Source organism: Balaenoptera acutorostrata, chromosome 7 (genome assembly GCF_949987535.1).
Source record: "Balaenoptera acutorostrata chromosome 7, mBalAcu1.1, whole genome shotgun sequence".
NCBI classification, from domain to species: Eukaryota; Metazoa; Chordata; class Mammalia; order Artiodactyla; family Balaenopteridae; genus Balaenoptera; species Balaenoptera acutorostrata.
This window is the reverse complement of record NC_080070.1, coordinates 44,379,245-44,383,403: the sequence shown is the minus strand read 5'-3', so window position 1 is coordinate 44,383,403 and position 4,159 is coordinate 44,379,245. Positions and strand designations below refer to the sequence as shown.

The 4,159-nt window shown below is 43.1% G+C and overlaps 1 pseudogene; it reads right to left on the bottom strand.

Annotated features, from left to right (window-relative positions):
* Positions 1 to 533: 533 nt before the first annotated feature.
* Positions 534 to 1,941, bottom strand: LOC130708582 (thioredoxin, mitochondrial-like; annotated as a pseudogene).
* Between the last annotated feature and the right edge of the window lie 2,218 nt (positions 1,942 to 4,159).

Here is a 4,159-nt window from a genome sequence, read left to right as displayed (position 1 = left end):
ATTGTATTAGGGTCCGCTGTTGGTACTGTATTCTATGGGTTGTTTTTTTTTTGTAATTAATTAATTAATTTATTTATGGCTGTGTTGGGTCTTCGTTTCTGTGTGAGGGCTTTCTCTAATTGTGGCAAGCGGGGGCCACTCTTCATCGCGGTGCGCGGGCCTCTCACTATCGTGGCCTCTCTTGTTGCGGAGCACAGGCTCCAGACGCGCAGGCTCAGTAATTGTGGCTCATGGGCCCAGTTGCTCCGTGGCATGTGGGATCTTCCCAGACCAGGGCTCAAACCCGTGTCCCCTGCATTAGCAGGCAGATTCTCAACCACTGCGCCACCAGGGAAGCCCTGGGTTTCTTTTTTGCTTCTTCTGTTTGGTTTTTTTTTTTTTTTTTTTTTTTTTTTACAAAACAGCAGCAGGAAAGAAAAATGCAGGAGGCAGATGAGCCAGGAACCGGGGTTCAGATCAGAAGGGAGCAGGGAGACCAAGCTGTTACTGCAGGCTGGCCCCGGGACTCTGTCCCAGCATCCTGGGAGCACGGCAACAAGCCCTAGAAGGAGCAGAGAGTGGGTGAGGAGACGGCTGTCCCAGCTCGGTGGCGGCACCGCTCCTTGGGCGGCCACCCTGGAGGTCAGCCAGGTTGGGAGCACTTGAGGCTCCTGTGTTTGGAGGCCTGGTCTCCAAAGCACGGACCCACAGGGGCCAGGCAGAGGGAGGAGGTAGGAAGGGCCGGCACAGAAGGGCTATGAGTTCTATCTGGGTCCCCCGGGACCACGGGGCCCAGGTGGGCAGGGGCAGTCAGGACGCTTCCCTGCTTGTCAGACAATCAGCTTCTTCAGGAAGGCCTCCAGCTGGTCCTCATCCTTGATGCCCACAAACTTGTCCACCACATCCCCATTCTTGATGGCCAGCACGGTGGGCACAGCTGATACCTCATACTCTATGGCGAGGTCTGTGTGGTCATCAATACCCGCCTTGGCCATCACCACCTTTCCATGCTGCTTGGCCACCACCTTCTCTAACCTTGGCCCCAGGATCTTGCCGGGGCCACATCACTGTGCATGGAAATCCACAACCACTGGTGTCTCACTGTTGACAACTCAGTCTTGAAAGTCTGGTCCATCCTGGATGTTAAAGGTCATTGTACAGACTCTGGTGGTGTATATTGACTGGGCTTGGCTGGGTGTTACTGTCAGGTTATTAGGACTGCGCTGTGGGGTCTGCAGGGCCCTGGAGGCAAGGGGCGCCCACTGACTCTGAGAGGGCTTCCTGCAGATTATGGAGGCCAGGAACCTCCCCAGGAGAAGTCGCTAAGCCATCTCCCTGCAGCGAGAGCAGAGGGGTGCACAGCGCGGCCCTCCCCACCGGTCAAGGGCACTTCTGTTCCCTATTCATTTCTTTACTCACTGCCTGCCATCCAGCTTGCACACATCCCCAGTCACCCAGTTGCCGCAGCCAATGGTATTTGTAGCTTTCCTGCCCCATGGACAACACTGGACAATTGCGAATGGAGCATCTACTGGCCAGGTACTGTGCTAGGTGCTCTGCTCCAGAAATGAGAAGCAGATGTGATCCCTACCCTCATGGGACTCACATGATCAGTCATTCCTAATTAATACTCAGGTCCCTTGATTGCCACTGCTCCCTTTGGCAGGTTTACTTAAATGCCACTTAAATCTCCCTATTTTTGAAGACCTCTTCTTTCCTTCCCTTCCTTCTCTTCCTTCCTTCTTGCTTTCCTTCTTCCCCTCCTTCCTTCCTTCTTTCCTTCCTTCCTTTCTTCCTTTCCTTATTATACATGTCTTCTCAAGGCAACCACTTCTATACCTACAGCTTCAATTACTTTGTGTATACTCTAATGACAACACAATTTTAAATGTTGTTTTCATTTACCAGTTTTTTTTTTTTTTGGTTTATTCCTAGGTATTTTATTCTTTTTGTTGCAATGGTAAATGGGAGTGTTTCCATAATTTCTCTTTCAGATTTTTCATCATTAGTGTACAGGAATGCAAGAGATTTCTGTGCATTCATTTTGTATCCTGCAACGTTACCATATTCATTAATTAGCTCTAGCAGTTTTCTGGTGGCAGTTTTAGGATTCTCTATGTATAGCATCATGTCTTCTGCAAACAGTGACAGTTTTACTTCTTCTTTTCCAATTTGGATTCCTTTTATTTCTTTTTCTTCTCTGATTGCCGTGGCTAGGACTTCCAGAACTATGTTGAATAATAGTGGTGAGAGTGGACATCCTTGTCTCATTCCTGATCTTAGAGGAAATGCTTTCAGTTTTTCACCATTGAGAATGATGTTTGCTGTGGGTTTGTCATATATGGCCTTTATTATGTTGAGGTAGGTTCCCTCTATGCCCACTTTCTGGAGAGTTTTTATCAGAAATGGGTGTTGAATTTTGTCAAAAGCTTTTTCTGCATCTATTGAGATGATCATATGGTTTTTATTCTTCAATTTGTTAATATGGTGTATCACATTGATTGATTTGCGTATATTGAAGAATCCTTGCATCCCTGGGATAAATCCCATTTGATCGTGGTGTATGATCCTTTTAATGTGTTGTTGGATTCTGTTTGCTAGTATTTTGTTGAGGATTTTTGCATCTATATTCATCAGTGATATTGGTCTGTAATTTTCTGTTTTTGTAGTGTCTTTGTCTGGTTTTGGTATCAGGGTGATGGTGGCCTCATAGAACGAGTTTGGGAGTGTTCCTTCCTCTGCAATTTTTTGGAAGAGTTTGAGAAGGATAGGTGTTAGCTCTTCTCTAAATGTTTGATAGAATTCACCTGTGAAGCCATCTGGTCCTGGACTTTTGTTTGTTGGACGATTTTTAATCACAGTTTCAATTTCATTACTTGTGATTGGTCTCTTCATATTTTCTGTTTCTTCCTGGTTCAGTCTCGGAAGGTTATACCTTTCTAAAAATTTGTCCATTTCTTCCAAGTTGTCCATTTTATTGGCATAAAGTTGCTTGTAGTAGTCTCTTAGGATGCTTTGTATTTCTGCGGTGTCTGTTGTAACTTCTCCTTTTTCATTTCTGATTTTATTGATTTGAGTCCTCTCCCTATTTTTCTTGATGAGTCTGGCTAATGGCTTATCAATTTTGTTTATCTTCTCAAAGAACCAGCTTTTAGTTTTATTGATCTTTGCTATTGTTTTCTTTGTTTCTATTTCATTTATTTCTGCTCTGATCTTTATGATTTCTTTCCTTCTGCTAACTTTGGGTTTTGTTTGTTCTTCTTTCTCTAGTTTCTTTAGGTGTAAGGTTAGATTGTTTACTTGAGATTTTTCTTGTTTCTTTAGGTAGGCTTGTATAGCTATAAACTTCCCTCTTAGAACTGCTTTCGCTGCATCCCATAGGCTTTGGGTCGTCGTGTTTTTATTGTCATTTGTCTCTAGGTATTTTTTTATTTCCTGTTTGATTTCTTCAGTGATCTCTTGGTTATTTAGTAACGTATTGTTTAGCCTCCATGTGTTTGTCTTTTTTACGTTTTTTTCCCTGTAATTCATTTCTAATCTCATAGCGTTGTGGTCAGAAAAGATGCTTGATAGGATTTCAATTTTTTTTAATTTACTGAGGCTTGATTTGTGACCCAAATTGTGATCTATCCTGGAGAATGTTCCGTGCGCACTTGAGAAGAACGTGTAATCTGCTGTTTTTGGATGGAATGCCCTATATATATCAATTAAATCTATCTGGTCTATTGTGTCATTTAAGGCTTCTGTTTCCTTATTTATTTTCATTTTGGATGATTTGTCCATTGGTGTAAGTGAGGTGTTAAAGTCCCCCACTATGATTGTGTTACTGTCAATTTCCTCTTTTATAGCTGTTAGCAGTTGCCTTATGTATTGAGGTGCTCCTGTGTTGGGTGCATATATATTTATAATTGTTATATCTTCTTCTTGGATTGATCCCTTGATCATTATGTAGTGTCCTTCCTTGTCTCTTGTAACATTCTTTATTTTAAAGTCTATTTTATCTGATATGAGTATAGCTACTCCAGCTTTCTTTTGATTTCCATTTGCATGGAATATCTTTTTCCATCCCCTCACTTTCAGTCTGTATGTGTCCCTAGTCTAAAGTGGGTCTCTTGTAGACAGCATATATATGGGTCTTGTTTTTGTATCCATTCAGCCAGTCTATGTCTTTTGGTTGGAG